At 44.4% G+C, this 19,426-nt stretch overlaps 1 protein-coding gene across 6 annotated transcripts in view; it reads right to left on the bottom strand.

The window, feature by feature from the left end:
- The window catches only part of PALS2 (protein associated with LIN7 2, MAGUK p55 family member), a 92,377-nt gene extending 75,943 nt beyond the window's left edge, over positions 1–16,434 (bottom strand). For 2 of the 6 annotated variants that reach the window (XM_084787341.1, XM_084787345.1), the window contains exon 1: positions 16,176–16,309. The gene's annotated coding sequence lies outside the window, so the exon portion shown is untranslated. Of the gene's footprint in view, positions 1–12,211; positions 12,294–15,766; positions 15,790–16,175 lie in introns of those variants that run through there. The other 4 variants (XM_084787348.1, XM_084787343.1, XM_084787344.1 and 1 more) reach the window with 4 other exon arrangements.
- Positions 16,435–19,426: the final 2,992 nt, after the last annotated feature.

Below are 19,426 nucleotides of genomic sequence, written 5' to 3'. Positions count from 1 at the left end.
TAGATTGCCCAGAGGCTAGAAGCTTCTAGGACTAGGCCTAGCTTAGCAGAAGGAGGCAGTAATAAGCCTCCTAGACAGCAACTGAGACAGGAGAATAAAATTACTTTTACAAGCCCCCCCCAACTTAAATTAATGAAATCAAAATACCTCTGACTGGGCATCCCCAGAGGTCTACCTCCCAGATGACTCTAGACCCTGTCAAGTGGATAACTAGCAGTAACCAACACACACTGCTATGATTTCAACATGGTTCCTCTCATCTGAAACCCATATTGGTGTTTTTAACATCGGGAAGCTGAGAGAAGGAAATGTAATCTGACTACAGCACTGACAGGCTGGGGCTCTGGAGTGTACTGAGATTAAAATAATCTTAGTAGAGGGAGAGGAAAAAGCACACACATGACACATGCTTCCTACCAACATGGAGACCATGGCAGATGTGGACCTCAAACCTGTACCTCCATACCCAGGGGCCAAATAAACCTCTTTTCCTTAATTTACCCAATCTGTGATACTGTGTTATCACTAACATTAAAATAAACAAGACAATCTCTAACATCACCCTTAGAATGAGCTTTCCTGAACACAAATGTCTTTCTCTCCTGGAAAGTTAATTTATTTACTAGTTTACCATCACCTTTTCACAGTTCTGCCCTCACACCCTGTTAAACTGCCCAGTCCAAACCCCCTCTCTTACCCTTCCTTACAGGGAGTGCTCACAGTCTCCACTCAAGGATTTAAGGCTCAAACACAGCTACCCGGTTCAGAAAACTCTGAGCAGAAAGTTAAAGTGAGCCAGACTTAGGAGCTCCCTCTGCACCAAAGATAAGCCTTGGTAAATGTCTGGAGGAGGATCATTGCCCCCCCCCCATCAGGCCACATGGGATTACCATGAATAGAAGCCCAGGCAGCAGGAGCACACAAGTGAAAAAATAAGTAACTGAAAACACAACAAAAAGGAAGGCTGCTTTGGATGAAAACAGTTAACACTGAGCAATCTCCTACTGTAGACTTCAGAGGTGCACACAAGCTGGCCCCAAGATTCTCTCTGCGTCTCCCTTGAGAATGTGTGAATACAAATATTCTTCCTTTATAGGACAGTCAATAGCTGCCATGTACAGTTGAAAACACGGACATTTTCTGGGACACAGCAGTGCCTGCCACTCCTCTTCTAAGGCGGCACTTGGAAATGTGCCAGAACATTGTGCTGTGCCACCCAGGATCTGGCCAAAAATGCTAGTCACTGACTCCTGGGAAGCACCACTAGTCTAACTAGCTCTGAAACTACTGGTCACCGACTAGTGGGAGACATCTCTAGGGTAACTAACTCTGAAACTGTAGCAATGATTAACCTCATGAAAAAGCAAGGGAGAGGAACTTTATTTTATTTTTACATAGCTCAGGCTGGCCTGGAACTCAGATATCCACCTGCCTCTGCCTGCAGAGATTAAAGGTATGTGCCATCAAACCCAGACCCGTTACCTACTTATGATACATTTACTCTAAATTAAAATTTAAGAGCTACTGTTGCATGGTGTGGTGGTTTGAATGAGAATGTCTCCTCCCCACAGGCTCATATATTTCAGTGGCTTAGTCACCGAGGAGTGGAACTGTTTGAGAAGGATTAGAAACTATGAGTTCAAGGCTAGTCCTGTCTACAGAGTGAGTTCCCAGCAAACCAGAACCACAAAGTAAGACTCTTGTCTCAAAAAAATCAAAATAAAGGCAGGCGAGGTGGTGCATACCTGTAATCCCAGCACTTGGGAGACAGAGTCAGGCAGATCTCTGTGAGTTCAAGGCCAGCCTGATCTACAAAAGCGAGTCCAGAATAGCCAAGATAACACAGAGAAACCCTGTCTCCAAAATCTAAACTAATAAATAAATAAATAAATAAATAAATAAATAAATGGACTGGTTAAATCCCTCCCTCAAGATATCCTGGGTTTGCTGGGTGGAATGGTGCACGTTTTAATCCCAGCACTCAGGAGACAGAGGCAGGCGGATTGCCATGAGTTCGAGGCCAGCCTGTTCTACAAAGTGAGTCCAGGACAGCCAAGGCTACCCAGAGAAACCCTGTCTTGGGGGTGGGGGCAGAGATGCTGGGTTTTTCAAAGCACCAGGGTCAGAGCAACACAACTGATTACCCTGGAATTCTTAGGCTCCTAAGAGGAGTGTCTTCAAATAACTCTTAGCTAAAACATCTCAAGCATTAAAGCAGGTGTACTCAGGCTAGCTGTGTGCTCCTGCGGTAAGTATGAGACACCTGACGCAGCAGCTGTCACAGCAGTGTTCCCCACAGCTTACAAGAAGCCCTAGGAAGGAGTCAAGGGTCAAACAATAACCACCCCACCCCCGAAGCTCACAGGGCAGAGTGGGATGGCCTGTGAAATAACACCGAATAAGTTAACAAAGGTCTCTGCTACTGGTAGATTAGTGGGGAATCACATGGTTTAGATTTGATAAGACGCCAAAACAAGAAATACCTGACTGGATGAAAATGGAAGATAAAAACATAATCTATGCATGTGAGAAGTAGACAGGAAACAGCTACTGGAAAAAAAAAACCAACACAACACATGCACTTAACTTCAGTACTTTGTCTCCTAAAGACAACCACAGATCCTGTATATACACTTACCATGAGGTGGCTACCCAGCTCAGTTGGTAAGCTACTGCCATGTAAGCATGAGACCTGGACTTGGCTCCTCAGCACCGTTGGGAAGGTCAGATGCAGCAATGCATCTTGCAATCCCATCCTGAGGAGGCAGAGCCAGGAGGATCATGGGGCCTTGCTGTCTAGCCAGCTTAGCCAAACAGCAAGCTCCAGCTGCAGAGAGTTTGAGAGACCTGTCTCAAAAAAATGAGGTGGAGAAGTGACATCAGATGTTGATTCATGACATGAACACACACGCGTGCGCGCGCGCGCGCACACACACACACACACACACACACACACACACACAGTGGTTTGAATGTGAAATGTCTTCATAGGCTCATGTGTCTGACACTTCACCTGCAGGTGGTGGCACTGCAGACAAGTTGCAGAACCTTTTGGGAGGTACAGCTCAAGAGCGAGTGCACAAGCCTTCAGCATTTCTACAAGCTTCCCGCTTTAGTGCCTGCCTTGGCTGCCCTTCATGTTGGACTGTAACATTAAAGCTAAAATGAAACCCTTCTTGCTCGTGTTGCCTCTGCTCAGTGTTTTAGAAAGTGCACTAACTAGAAGCACTGACACAGGGCTGCAGAGATGGCTCTGTAGTAAAGAGAACACGGTTCCACTCCCAGCACCCACATGGAGGCACACAACTGTCTGTAACAACAGTTCTAGTGATCCAATAGCCTCTTTCAGTCTCCTCAGACACCAGGCACACACAGGGTACACAAGACACATAGGCAAACATTCATATACATAAAGTAATACCTTAAAAATATTAACTGCACTACTGCAAAAGAGTAAAAAAACAAAAAAATACTCAGAATCTGAACACAAAAGTGATCTCTCCAGAGCTAAACTTGTAAAAGTGTATATGAGGTTAACTAAGATTAGCAGAAAAATCCACTGTCAGAGAAGAGGGTTTAAAAAAGAAAATCAGAAATAATTATCTATCCCAAATGCCTTAAGATAAGCCCTTAGACAGCTGGCAAGAGGACTCAGTTGGCAACAAGTATGATGGTTTGAGTTCAATCACCCAGCGTCCACTTAAAGCAGGGGGGAGGGCGGAGGGGAAGCTGGGCCGGGCAATGTGGGCAGTAACTCCAACATGAGTGATGAGTAGCCCTGAGGACGTCTCAGGCCTGCCCGAAGCCCTTCAGCAGGGCCAGTGAGCTCTAGGTGCAGCAGGTGGCAAGCACTAGTGGACCTCTAGCCTCCACACACACAGGAATTTGCACACCACCACGAAGATGAACCTGCAGGATAGAAACACGATAAAGAAAGTCCTAGGAAAGTCCAACATATGGCCAAGCCTAGAGAGAAGTAAGGGATTAAGTGAGATCTCCAACAACACCCAGAAACAGCCTGCCAGTAAGTAAGATACTGCCTTAGGGTGCTGCGCAGGCTGGCTTCAATCTTGTAATCCTCCTGCCTCCATTTCCTGAATTACAGATGAACTCAATGTTCCAATTTTGGCAGCACTGCCCCTGGGGCTGGGTAGCTGTGTGAGATGCTACCCCATGAATTATTTAGTAACAATCCTGGCCTCCACTCACTAGGCAAGAGAACTACCCTTCATTTAAAGCTGGAAAAACCAAAAGTGTTTTCAGATAGCACAGGATGTCCCAGCGGGGAAAACTGTACCTGTAACGAGTTAACCCCTAACTCGCCCACCCAATGCAAAGACTCACTGAGCTAGCAAGCATCAGTGTTACTTTAATCCAAGATCATTGTACTTTCCATGTGTGCTTCGTAAATACCTGGCAGTAATTTGGCATTAAAAACACGGTATGACAGCAAAACACACTTGCTACGCTGTTCTAAAGATGTCAGAGAGGAAGACCTACGACCAAAGTTTAAAACCCGCTAATACCAAACACTGGAATACACATGCCACTTCTATGGCTTTTAAATCTTGTTTTTAATATTCTGTGATCAATAGTATCACATTCCTTGCTACCATTAGTATTTTGATGTTTCAGGAGCGATGGAGGAGAAGGACAGCGGGGTTGAAACAGGGCTTCATTCTGCAGCGTGGGCCGCTCTGGAATCCTCTACGTAGCACAGGCTGGCCTAAAACTTGCAGTCTACTGCTTCTACTTCCTGAGTGTCAGCTACATCTGCTCTGTACCTTGATTTTGGTTTTTTTTTCCCTAACTCCCGTGGTTCTTCCACATCTTTGCTCGTGCCTTACGTGACAAACCCGTAACGCTCATCCATCACAATTACTGTCTTGCCACTGAGATTAACAGTGTGTCATGCAGAGATAAACGAAATCCTGCTTAGCACCTTTTACCTAAGTAGATGGTTTCAAATGAACTTTTTTCATTCTTTAATTAAACTGTCAAATAATACAGTTAAGAATCTACTAAAACGTAGGAAATATAAGAACTTGTTTTTTAAGGAGGACAAGGGCAGAGGGTGTAGATAAATGGTGAACCATGTGTCCAGCGTGTGCGTGGCCCTGTGTTTGCTCCCCAACATATACTTTAAATATTAAAATAACTTTAAATACAAGATCAGGGCTTATCTGAAGAAAAAGGCAAGCTCTTTGGGAAATCTCAAACCTGAACATACAGAGACAGACTGTGTAGGAGTTCCTTGAAAAGTTGAAAATGTGTAACCTAAACCGCTTGCTTTGCTGTGGTGGGCTCGCAGCAGCCTTGACTTAGTTCCTTACTCTCACCTCGGCCACCACTGTCTTTCAGCCTCCTTATTTCACCTTCCAGCTTCTTTATGACTGCAACCATCGAGGCAGACGATTATCACACAGCTCACGTGGCAGTATTAGGGGCCATGCTGCTTTTCTGTCTTTGGGAATGTTAAAATTTCCTTCCTGATAATTCCCTTTCTTTAACATACAAACCTGTTCTAACCATCTTGATCTCTTCTATCTTATTTGCAGGACCACATACCTTACTCCTTAATTACTTCACTCATGTTACTCCATTGAAGGCCTTTCCCCCCTCGGTTATCAATTTCTCACCAATTTATGGCTACCTCTTGAACAGGCTGAATCAATTTTATAGTCTTCAGAATTGTCTCAAAATTAATTCGACCAAACAAAGAGCAAGTTTCTACCCACAGTTAAAATTTCTGTTTTTGTTTTTAACTTTATTTTTGAATAATTGAAATATTTATTTTTCAGGGCTGAGTATGTGGCCGTCAAAGGACAACTTATTAAAAGTCAGTTCTCTCCTTCCAGCTGTGGGTTCCAGGCATCAAAGTTAAGTGGTCAGGCTTGGAGGCAGGTGTTTTTACTAGCTGGCTGTTCTAGTCTGACTTTCTGTTGAGCTGATTTAAAAATGAAAAAACAAAACAAAACAACAACAACAAAACAGAAAAACAAAAAAACCTGGCCAAAACTAACTTGAGGAAGAAAACATTTGCATCATTCTACAACTTGCAGGTCACAATCGATCCCTAAGGGAAGTTGAGGCAAAACCTCAAGGCGGGCACCTGAGGGCAGGAAGTGAAGCAGAAAGCATGGAGGAGTGCTGGCTACTGGCTTGTTCTCCACGGCTTGCTCAGTTTGCCCCCTCACACAACTCAGGCCCATCCACGCGAGCGCGGCCCCAGTGGGCTGCACCTTTTCGTATCAGTCACTAAGCAAGAAAATGTCCTCCTGACTTGCCCACAGGCCAATGTGACGGGGGCACTTTCTCATTTTAGGTTCCCTCTTCCTAGATGATTCTAACATCTGTCAAGTTGACAAAACAAAAACAAAAACCAAACCACCACCACCACCACCACACTGCCCTCTCAATCATTTTAAACTTACAGTGTTATTCATGGTTGCCAACGCTACTTGTTAGCTAACTTTCCAGTTATCCTTTTTTAAAAGTAGAAGCATAGCCTATGTTCATGGAATGATGCTTGCCTCGAAAAAACATTTATCTCCTTAAACTATATAATGGAAGTTTCCAGAATATTCATATTCAGATTTACTTTCAGTGAAAGAGTATGAATTGCCTCTTTTGGAAACATATAAGAATGCGAAGTACAGATTTAGATGATAAAGATATGAAACAAAATAGCAGGGTAGGAATAGAAAACATCGGCAGTGCACACTCTGGAGAGAGAGCAGAAGCAAAGACAGCGGGCAGGTGAGAGGGAAAGGAGGAGAAGGCAGACCAGCGACTGCTATACTCATGTGTTCTTACTGATACTGGCGTTGACGTTATGAGTGGACACGCTCTGTAAGTACCTGCCAGGCTACAGCAGGCTGAACAAGAGAAAAGGTTGCTAAAAGCTTTTCCCACCTTGAACACCCGAGTTGTACTATCTGTAAGGCAGTATCAGCAACTTTTAAGAGAAAATAAGAACATTTCCACATAACTCAAAAGTTTCTCTCAAGAAAGCAGTGCTTAAGCAATTAATGGTGTATTAGCTTGAAACTTCAAACTATGTATCATAAACTGTTGACAATATGTTCTATAAATAGAATGTCCTAAGGACTTTTATGAGTTCATTCACAAGCTTAACCTTATTTACCCTACAAAGTCCAATTCTGTCATTTAAAAAAATGTATCTGCTTTGAGGTTCTTTGAGAACTCAATGCTGACAATTTGTGAAGCGATGGTACAACTAGGTTACCCAAGAAAGCTCAACCATTTTAAATGTTTTTTTTTAATTTATTTTCATTCCAAAAGAGTACTGATTTTAAAAAGAAAATAAAAACTATTTGAATAAATTTGTATGCAAAATAGGTACCTGCAATTCTTTAAACATTTACTCAACTACTCTAAGAGCCACAAACCAAAATGCCAGATAGAATATTAAAAGATGAAGAGACAAATTTACTTTAAAAACCAAAGTTGAAATGTCCAAAAAAACATATGTGCATATGGCTATAGATAATAACTTCATTTGAAGATGACCACACTCTTTGAGATGCTAAAAAATTCTCTTTATATGTCAATGATCTATTAGAAGTATATATTGCTTTATTCAAAATAAGATGCCACATCATTAAATACTGTTTATACTCTACAGATTTTAGTAGAAAAATGAGAAAAAATGGGGATTATGTCAATGCTATAAATCTTCAGGTTGGAAAGAACTTAGGTTCACCTATTCCACTCTGTCACTTAACATTTGATTGATCTTTGTAAACACATGGAAAAGTCAGGTGAAAATTAGACATTAACTAGTCAACAGTACATAATTTAAAATAAAACTCATTTAAAATTTCTTACTTAAACGTATATTCTGGAAGAAATAAAATTATGAATCAAAGCGAACTTAACTAAATATCTTTAAGTGCCAGACTCTGTGCAACCACACTGTACCATATAGTAAGAGAAAGACTTTCCTGAATTGCATTTACAAAATACCTAAATGTTATAGTTTATTTATATTAACCAATTGAAATCATAGCCTGTATGGCAGTGCACACCTACAATTCAAGCACTGAGGCAGGATGATCTTATGATCCACACCAGCTTGGGGTTACAGAGAGATACCCGTTCTCCAAACAACTCTTTGAAACACTTCTAACAGCAAACTTAGTGTTTTGGCTAACTAGAACACCATAACCTGAACAACATAAAAGAGCAACCGAAAAGCTGAGGCTACTACCCAGTGCTGACACCCTTGCCATGCTGAGAAAGAATATGGGAAAAGAAAGAGAAAGAAAATTCTGCCACTGTGGTATTGGGTATTGCTATAGCTGGCTTCAGTTGTCTACTTAACACAAACCTAAAGTCACCTATGTAGCAGGCACCACTACTGAAGAACCTGCCTAAATCAGACTGGACTGTGGCCCTGTCTTCAAGTCCTTTTACAATTATTAAGACTTGGTACTTTTCCTTCTCTGTGGCTGCCCTTCCTTTCTTTCTCCCAGAGTCCCTCTCTCTCCCAGAAGTTCCGCCCTCCACTTTCTGCCCAGGTATTGGCCCTCAGATATTAAGATATAGGAAGGCCCAGCCCAGCGTGGGAGACAACATCTATGGTAGGTAGGTCTAGGCTGAGAAAGCTAGTGGAGCAAGCCAGAGGGAACATGCTGTAAGCAGCACTCCGCCATGGGTTCTGCTTCAAGCTTCTGCACGGCTACGTTTGATGATGAACTATAAACCGTAAGCCTAAAAGGAACCCTTCGGGTCTTGGTCATGTTGTTTATTACAGCAATAGGAAGCCAATTAGGACAAGTACTAAACAAAATTTCCTAAAACATCCAAGAATTTCAGGCAGATCTTGGTATTGTTACTTCTGTGAACCATCACAAGACTCATGTTTTGTAAACATTCCTCCTGCCTCACTTACCTACTGGGTGTAATAAAGATCTGAGGGCCAATTCCTGGGCAGAAAGTGGAGGGCGGAACTTCCGGGAGAGAGAGGGACTCTGGGAGAAAGAAAGCAAGGGCGGGAAATTTTCCAGCAGCCACAGAGAAGGAAAAGTACCAAGGCTGAGCAGAGAGATAAAAGAACTAGGCACATACTGGGCCGTGGGCTAGAGCAGTTGACGTAAGTCAGGTGAGCTGGCTGAGGGTCTGCCCAGCAGAAGTCCTAATTCTGAAACATTGATAAATGCCTGGTGTTGTTATCTAAACCACTGGTGGGTCTGAGAAGCCCCACTACAGCATGGCAGCAGCCATCGGCGTTATCACTTGGTTAGAAGCTGTGAAAATAAATGGTATTTGGAAACAGGATCTCCAAACACACAACCTTCTTTAGGCATTGCCATATTGTACTTGATATAGACATGGTACTACAGGCATCGTGTTCATATGGAACCCAAGTTCAAAGGCTTGGAAAGACCCAAAGACACTAAGTGACCAAAAAAAAAAAAAAATTACTATAGTCAAGGGTGGGCAAAACAGGTGCAAATGGCTGTGGCGTCACCACCCTCAGGATCACTAACTACACTACCAAGCCAACTTCTCAGGGACCATGTACCACAAGAGCGGTGTCAGAACTCCTGACAAAGGACACAGTCCTAAGGTCAACATGTTAACATGAATTTATGCTGTAAGTAGCAACAGCTACTAGTGAATCATTTTTTGTAACTTAAATCAGTGAATGAACACACACACACAAACACACACACACACACACACACACACTCACACACACACACACACGGTATCTCTACACAGCCTTGGCTGTACTGGAATTCCAGGTGTGTGCTCACACATCCGGTCAATAGATGCCCTATGACTGGTGTTCACTGATCCCAGTGCTCCTGACACTCTGGGTTACCGTTTCTTTCTTCCCAGCGCCACGCTGGGCACTCTGCAATACCCCTCACTTAGAAGCCACACCGCCAGTAGGAGCTCCTCTCCCCTGCGTCATGAAATACTCCTGAGGACAGAGTGTCAGCAAAGCCATCCCTGGTTGAGGTACTACTTTACACAGAAGAACGAGAATGTAGCAAAAAGCCACTTCTTTGCCAGAACAATTTTGTGCACAAGTCCCTTTTATGAACCAACTAAACAGTCATCTAGAGGCTCCCCAAGGACAGAGGCCTCCCCAAGGAATCTGTCTTAACCCCTGGAAACTGAACACTACCTTACCAAGAAAAAAATTTTAATATTGTGTTTAAGTTAAATACGTATCTTTCAAGGGGAGATGGAAGTCTGGGAGAGGACAGCCAGGTAGAAATGGAGGGAACAGAGCTGAGAGATTTGAAAGGCTGGCATTCGAGGTGAGAATAATGCAGCCACAAGCCAAGGAATGCCCACGAGAAACTACAGAAGAAGCAACAAGGGAATTCTCTAGATCCTCCAACAGGCAAAGCCTTATGACACCTTGATCTAGGCCCAATACTATTGATTTCAGGCAGCTGTGGGGAATAAATTTCTGATCTTTGTTTAAAAGTCAGTACATGTGTGTGCCAATTTGTTGCAGCAGCCAAGGGAATCTGGAAGGATTTTATTTAGATTTTTAAAATCTGATGTTAAATCTGTAAATCAGTAAATGAGATCATATACAGTGAGCATTTAGCATAGTTCCTGAATCCTACTAAGCTGGGGAAAAGATTCAAGGCTCCCAAGAATGAAAACACATAATGAATGTTAGACACGTTATGTGTTACAATTTGTCTTGAATGGAAAGAAAAATTGTAGATGAGCTCAACCCAATGACCGTTTCCTCAGTAAGGAAAGCCCAAACCCTTATTATTAGAGATTGAGAAAAGCAAAGAGGGAAAGACATGACCCTGAGGAAAGCAAGGGGAACCAGCGAGACGCCTGCTGCAGTGTGGACCTGGCCAAGGTGGTGGAGGGCAGACCATGCGCTGATGTTAATATAAACAACACAGAAGGCATCACCTATGCCCCCCCTCAAAAAAAAAATCAAACCCCTGTTAAATGACTTGGTGGTAAAGAGAATATTCCACAGGGCGTATTAATTTATACTCAAGCTGGACTCAATATGAACATGCTAGAGTTAAGATCCTCTACTGTTGGGTAACTACAGAGACAGGAACTTAGACAAAGAGCACACTGTACCAGTCACTCCACAGCAAAAGTACCTATGAAACCTCATGAAGCAAATAGTCTTTAAACATTTAACTAAATTTACTTATAATTCCCAAAGCCAATACTCCTCCCAAGATGAAGACCCTCTGAATCCAACATGTCTGTAAACCTCTCGTTTTTACTTTCCTTTTCCTAAGCATATGGCCCATAGCAAGTCATTTCCTCACGCTCTCACAAACTTCCTACACATTTTCCCTATCTCCAGCTGTCCGTCCCACCCTTTAATCACGTCTCTCCTACTCAACTAAGATCTATATGGGACAGAACAAAGCTCCACAGAATAATGAACATAAACTTACTGTTTCTGAAACTGCTTTGTTGTTCACTTGTTTTGTTGTTTTGGGTTTTTTTACTTTGTTTGATTTTAGAGACAGGGTTTCTCTGTGTAGCCCTGGCTGTCCTGGAACTCACAGGGATCCACCTGCCTCTGCCTCCCGAGTGGCGGGATTAAAGGCGTGCGCCATTACGCCTGGCTTTCATCGTGCTATTTTTATTATTTCATGGTATATTGATTCTTTCACACATAGACCTTTCTTAAACAAACTGTAAATTCTTCTCATTATGTGTAACTATTTTGTATATTCCTAGACAATTGCTTTTCAGATCTTCAGAACTAAAGATCAAATTAAAAGGTAAAGATAAAACTGCTTTTGGAATGACTGAGCACAGATCTTCGCGTGGGGTGCCTCCTGGGACTGTACGTGGTTACCGTAAGTACAACCAACTTCCAGTAATGTAAGCTAGTCTGCCAAACAGGGAAGAAGTCAATATTGATTTCTGTCTCTAGTCGTCTGGGCGGGACTGTAGAAACACAGAAGCTGCTGGCGAGCACATCTTCTAGTGGGAGCAACAGGAAGGGACCCTCTGCCCACAGCAGCAACAGAGCCCGCAGTGTCAGTGGGTTCCAGCAACACGGACAGATGTAAGGAAACTATCAAGGTTGTTCCTAACAAGGAGTCTAAAGGAAAAGGCTGAGGATGACAAGGTGTCAGGGTCAGGTCACATGCAGGAGCTAGCAAATAGTGGAAAAAAATCTGAAAAGCTAAAACACAAAACACACAAACAGAAACGCACTCACTGTCCCGTCTTCGACTGTCACTCTGCCTTCATCTATGATGACTCCAACGGGTAGTACCGTTTGAAGTTACCCATCTCCAGGTATGTTAAACGACACTCAAGTGCCAGTGGAACCTTGCAACAAATAAACATTTTTCAATAAGCAGAAAATGTCTCTTCTGGTATGTTACACTTAAAAGAGAAAAGAAGGGCTGAAGAGATGGCTCAGTACTTAAGAGCACTTGTTTCTCTTCCAGGACTGGAGTGTAGTTCTCAGCACCCACGAGGAGCAGCTCACAACTATCTGTAAATCCACTTTCGGGGAATCCAATGGCCTCTCCTAGCCTCCATGGGCAACACATATATGAGGTACACAGACATACATTCAGGTACACCCACACACATACAAAATAAATGCATCTTTTTTAAAAGGAAAGGAAAAAGGAATTTTAGGACAAAAGCAGAATCATCTTACAGGGGAAAAGGGGCAATTTATTTATTTATATTTTTAAAATATATTTTATTAATTTATTCATATTACATCTCAATTGTTATCCTATCCCTTGTATCCTCCCATTCCTCCCAAAGGGGCAATTTAAAGACGGGAACTACTCCAAATTGTTAGTCATTATGTGAATGAATGTACCATGAAAAAGATTTGAGGAAGGTCTCGGAGTTATTTTACCATAATTAAGGAAGGTCATAAAAGTTAACTTCTTTCTAAACTATTAAAAATGTGTTTTACTTTGTTTAACTGAGCTCACGTTCTGAGATGGCCATAACAAGGTTAAATATTATCAGAAAGGAGCATGTAAAAGTCTGACTCTATTATTATACTGGATAAGAAAAGCCACAATTTAATGGTCAAAAGGTATAGATTTTTAAATTAATCTCCATGACTGCCAGAAGACCACCTTTTCTCCTGTAGGGCAATGAACACAAATTTAGCTACAAGGGATGCTTTGATATCTCCTCCTCTAAAAGTTCTTTAAAAAGAGACCAATTTGCTTTAAAAGGGTGATGCTCTTTCTGGATCCCTCAAGACGACCAAGATCTGTGTACGTTAACAAAGTAATTCGAAGATCAACACCAGTAAAGTCCGATCTCTGAAATCTGTAATGCATTCATGAATCTTAGGGCTCACAGTTGGTTAGCCCATTTAACAGCAGCCCAGAAAGTACACTGTTAACAGCAGTCTGTGAGGAGAGGTACTTGGCGAGCGGGGCGCGAGTTAAAGGGGAAGTCATTGGTTCTGAACGCACCCTCCTTAGCACGGTCTCCAGCAGTCTGGCCAAGCGCCCAGGATGATTAGCAGCCAGTACATGCAGAGCAGGGATCCGGTTAAGATGAACTGCAAAGGCTCCCCCCAGTGGTCACAAACAAAAAAACAGCCAAGTGTTGGATAACCGCTGACGCTGCTTTTAATCTAACCAAAAATACTCTAGGCAAAGCTGATGCCTAATTAGAGAAAAACGTAATCAAATACTAGTATCACAAAAGTAGAGAGATCGTCCATGATTTAAGATTTGATTATTATAACCAGTGAACTACTTTTGGAAGAAAAAAAAAAGAACGGAACAGTAAAACAAAACTACAATAATTTTTCTCTATAAAATTTTCTGGGGATTTATTGTATCAAAATAGTTGAGAACTTTCAAATCTGTTCACCTGCCCCTGAGTATCAGCATATTCTTAGTGAGTAACTACATTTACTTGAAGACAAGTTTTTTGTTGTTGTTTTTTGGTTTATCGAGACAGGGTTTCTCTGTGTAGCCTTGGCTGTTCTGGACTCACTTTGTGGACCAGGCTGGCCTCGAGCTCACAGGAACCTCCTGCCCTGCCTCCCCAGTGCTGGGATTAAAGGCACACGCCCAGCTGAAGGCAAGTTTTGATACTAATTTAGTTACATATCAAATAAAATACATTGGAAAAGAGAATTTATCAGTGTTATTACATACCTAATTTTTTAAATCACTAGCAATCTGCATTGACTATAAACCACATAAACAATACAAACTGATCTTCCTATCTTTTTCAGTATTTATTTTCTTGGTGTTTTAATTCCCTGTGTCTCCCACTAACATGAGCCCTATACTGTTTGCAACTGTCTCAGTGGTGATTTGCTTGCTGATGTTACCCACTTGTGATAAAGCTCAGATGTCCAAAATGTGGAAAGCATTTAATTAAAACATCTGTTGTCTTCTCCTAATCACCGGTTATTCAGTGTTGAAGCCAACATAGGGACAGTATACATTCAAACGAGCAACACAATTTTAAAGCATTATAAAACAGCTACCTGCAGTCGCATGACTTAGTATCCTCTTTTGTTTTTAATCTCAAACCTAAAGGTGAAGGATAGAGAAGCGCGTAGCCTTCTGACACAATTTCAGCCTGAAGGCAGTGTCAGGAAAAGAGCAAACTGCTCCCTTAAATACTTGAGAAAAATCATAAAATTCTAACAGTTTTCCTGAAGAAGAAAAAAAGGACTGTCTTATATAGAGCTATCCGATTTAACTCCAACAGCTTAATATTTTTACCTCCAAACTTAATATATATATATATATATATATATATATATATATATGTATGTATTTCAAGGTAGAAATGGGATTCACTAAAATAATTTACAAAAGACACACACCCTCCTACTTAGCCTGTAGCCTCCATAGGACAAAACAGAGCAATTCAAAGTGTTAACATTTGTGCATTATGTAACCCTAGTTTAGAATAAAAGAAACATGAGCCTTTAAGAGCAATATATGTATTTAAGCAATAATTGATATGACATAGCTTTAACAAAATAATAACCTCAACATAAAAACAACTCCCCAAAGTTATTTATTACAGAGTCATAAGGCCTCTGAACACAAAACTACAATCAGGCCTAGTAGTTTATCATAACTGCACAGCCCAGCCCATGTCGGGTGCCTTGTTTGATCCACGAATCAAAACTACCTCAGCCTTGCTAACGATGAATTACCTCGCCTACCACATGAGACATATGTAAGTTTACCCAAAAAATTAATAATAATAAAATAATCAGAAAGTCTACACGGTAAGAAATGGCTGCTAAGTCATATTCCAAGTGAAGAGCAATTTAATGCACCCGGAATGTTGTCAGCTCTATTACAAGGAACCCCATTCATGAAGGCTAAAGTAAAATTCCAAGAATTCCCAGAGGCGTAGGAAAAGAGTAAAAAGCATGGCTAGCCTGACCTTAACCGGCTGCTTTTTGAGTAATGCGGAGAATTTTCTGAGCCTTGCCGACAGCCTTGAGTCTCTTCCTCACCCCCTCCTCTCCACCTACACAAATGCTCGCCCCAGAAAAAGGGAGTTTAATGAATGTTATCTCGAGCTGCGATCCCAGGAAGTGGTAGCTGGTAGCTTTAAGAATAAACTCCCAATAAAAGTGTTAATAAAAAAAAAAGTCCCCCCGCAAGAAAAAAATAAAATAAAAACAAAAACAAAATACACCCCAACCAATCCACAAGCTGTCACCGCGCAGTCGGATCTTCCGTCTACTCCCCCTTAAGGCCTGCCGTCCGGCCAAAACAGAAGGGAAGAGAAGGCAAGGCACCTTTCTGCTTCCAGCCAAATGTGCCCAGGCTCGGAGAGCACGCGCTCAGCGGCGACCGCCCCCGCAGAGGCGTGTGCTCGCCCACGGCCACTTTGGCCAAACAACTGGAACCTCGTGGCTCGGAAGTGGCAGCAGGAGTTGCAGCAAGCAGCCTCCCCGGGAATCTCGGAGCTCCCCAAAAGGTGTCAGTCAGAGCCGCCCGCCCGCTCCGCTCCCCGCACCGCAGAGGGAGGCGGCCGGCCCCGCCCGGAAGGGGGCGGCCCGCGTGGGGCGCGCGTGGGGCGAGGGGCGCGGGGAGGGACACACCGTGGCTCCCGCGCCCAGGTGCCAGGGGCGGGGCCCGCGTGGCGCCGCCGAGCTTGGGGCGCCCCAGCCGCCCGTTACCGCACCGCGTGGGGCCGCCACTCACCGGCTCGCACCTCGGCCGCCTCCGCGCCGCCGCTCCTCTTCTCAGCCGCGGGCGCCGAGCAGCCCCATCTACCGACTCGGGGCACGCGGTCGGGCGGGCTGCTCCCGCCGTCCCCGCCGGCCTCGCCCTCCGCCCGGCTTCAGGCGCCGCCGCTGCCCGCCGGCCCGCGCGGCCAGCCTCCCTCCGCCGCTCGGCTCCCGCCGCCACCGCCGGGGCGCGCTCCTCCTGGCCTCGCGCGTGCGCCGGACGTCGCGGCGCGCGCGGACTAGTGCGCGCGGAGGTTTCCCCCCCTACACCTCCCCCGCTGCCCGCCCCCCAGCCCCTGCCCCGCCCCGTCCCGCCCCTCGGCCGTGGCCGGGCCGCCAGGTGCTACCGCCAGAGGGCTCCGCGGGCGGGTCCCTTAGGGTAGCCCTCCCTGGCCTGGCTCGGCGTCCGCTGCGATCTGTAGGAGAGGAACGGGAACCGGCCGAGAAGGGCTATGGCACAAAGGAGACACGCGGGCGTCCTGGAGTCCGCGCCCGCCCCGCTCTTATACCCTTGACTCGGAGGTGGACCTGGAGGGGGACTGAATTTTCTCCCAAAGCCTCAACCGGAGAGTATGGGTCACACCCGACAAATGAAAGGACACTAGCTCCTTTCATAGCGCCAGGGCTCGGGCAGGATCCTGAAGCGGGCATAGCTTAGACCCTCCCAAACATCTGGCCTTCCCAGACCTGGAAGGAGGCGGAGTGCGGTGCCTCCAGCCGCGACCCTGCGCGGAGTCGGGTGATGGTTGATGGGTACCCTATTAAAAGTGTCGTTTTGACAAGGGGTGTAGCTTTAATTTTTCAGCTGAAAGGAACTGAGCAGTGAGTGCAGTGTAGCCGACTCTTCTGGCTAAGAACACAGCAGGGCTGTGCAAGAGCTTCCAATCCGCTCGGAGATCTCTGCGAGCTCTCAGACCTGTGCTATGTGCTCTTGAACGTGCTGTCATGTTCTCCCTAAAACTGAAGCAAGTATTACCTGTTCTTTCAATGGAACAACGTCGCCTTAGGGGATGTAGAAAGTGCCAGTAAAACTTCTCCTGTGACCACACATCTGGTGGCACCCCTATGTAGCATCCCTTGGCTTCTGAGCACCTAGCACAGCCCCTCCACAAAACCCGCAACAAGATTCAGAGATGGACATCCGAAATGATACATTGCCTCCTCCGTGGATGTAGCAGGCATGGAAGGGAAGGGGGGGGGGCAACCACACTGATTCGGTGTATTAAGAGGGCCCCAGTGAGTTTTGTCTTTAGCGTCAACCAAGCATCAAAGATTAATTTGCTCTGCCATGAGGATCATTAATTTTGCAAACCAACATGTAGAGGGACTTTGTAGAGCGTTAATTTAGAACCTTCTTTCCCGGAACAACAAACCTGAGAAAAGGAAATTGGGAGCAATTAAGAGAAGTGGAATGTGCCAAGGAGCATGGAGTAATTTCGGGTAGGTATTGTGGCCCCCTGTAACCAAGCCTGCCAGAGGAAAAGAGATGGGGCGGGCTAGGAGCCCGGTGGTGTGGTAAGGCATAGGCAGAAGGAAAGCGCACTTAGACCTCTGAGGATGACATGGACTCTGGGTTTTTCTTATTTTTCTGGATACTCAGCGGCCCCTTCCTGCAGCACCCTAACCCCCTCATCACCCCCAAGATCTGTAAACTCTTACATAGTCAGCCTTCCGATTCCCACTTCACCACAGCCTTTTCAACCCAGTATTGTACCTGCCCTGAGCTGCTCTCTATGGGGGAGGCAGTGATGTCATTTCTGGGTATCTTGCTGCTCCCTTTATGGTACCTTTATTTTCTCAAAGGTCTCGTGGAAACAGTGTACGAACCCACCACACTCTACTTTCAGTCCCTACAAACATGATAAAATCAGCTGAGGGCGTTTTGGGGAGGAAGCAGAGAGTCTACCTGTCAAATCACGCAACATATAGACCTCCAAGACCAGCCCTGGCCAGGACGCCTGTCCTTGTGTGTCTGACCCAGCGTCTAAGAACAGGAATAAGTTACATTTCATTTCACTCCTTGTTCCAAATCGTTTCTCTAAACACTGACAGCAGTTATAGAGAAGAGGCTGATCGCTGTTGTAAGCTCATCCCTAGGATCAGAGAAATGATTTCACTTCAATAACTGTCTTCAATCACTTCTTTTCCTGGGAGCCCTTGACAGTGAAGTTTCTGTCAGGGTCTGAGTATCATCAAACACTCCTATACCGGTTTTACTATGAAGCAGAACTTCTTATTATAAATAATAGCACACCTCATAGCATTCTGCCCTTCCTCTAAACTTTAAAAGTGAGACATGCCAGAGTCAATCGGAAATGATCTGATTTGAACAGCGAAACCCCACACTTGCTTGTCAGCTCAGCTTTCTGAAAGACTATCGTTCCTGAAACACCACGCATCTGCTTCCCACACCTGTTACAAAGCTTCATCCCAGAGAGGGAGGCGGTTATGATGGAACATGGCGTGGAACCTTTCTCGTCAGTGTCTTGATGGCCTGACTTCCATCTTTCTTCAAGGTTAACCTAAAATTTTAACCGCTAAATGGATTACAATTTCGCTAACAGCCTAGTTGCAACTCAACCAAAAAAAAAAAAATCAGAATTTAAAAAGTTCTAGTTAGCTTTGCTTCTTGTACCTCAAATACAGATAAAAGCTGAGGTTGGAGAGATAGCTCAGTGATAGACAGCAACCCTCGCTGCTGTTCCACGGGGCTGGGCTTGGGTTCCCACCACCCTCATTTATCTCCAGTTCTGGGTGATCCTTTTCTGGCCTCTGGGGCACCAGGAATATACGTGACACTCATACATACAATGCAGGCAAACCCCCCGCCCCCCTTATACGGAAATGTAAAATAAGAATTTTTAAGTATGTAAGTAAAAGGTTATATGATAACGCGGTTCCCTTTGACCAAATAGGCTATTACAGAAACAGAGAATTTCGCTGACAGCCAGAACCCCCAAATTTTTAGCAAAGAACATCCTCTTTGCTCCTTTTCCAAGTGATCCAGCATGGGAACTGTAGTGTTCCTAGAAGATAGCTTTGTGAAAAATTGCAAGTGACAAGCATCACACGGTCCAAGCAAGGCTCCCTCAGGAATGCTTTCACCTCACTCTTTCATCTCTGTACACAAAGCTAGGCCAGACTCCCCACTTCCAGCCTTCTTGCTAACCTTTCTAATTCTAGCCTGTTTCATACCTGCTTACAGGTCGCCCTACACCCAGAGAT

Source organism: Acomys minous (genome assembly GCF_964271855.1).
Source record: "Acomys minous genome assembly, chromosome: 6".
NCBI classification, from domain to species: Eukaryota; Metazoa; Chordata; class Mammalia; order Rodentia; family Muridae; genus Acomys; species Acomys minous.
Note: the sequence above shows the minus strand (reverse complement) of the source record. Positions and strands in the feature narration are given on the sequence as shown.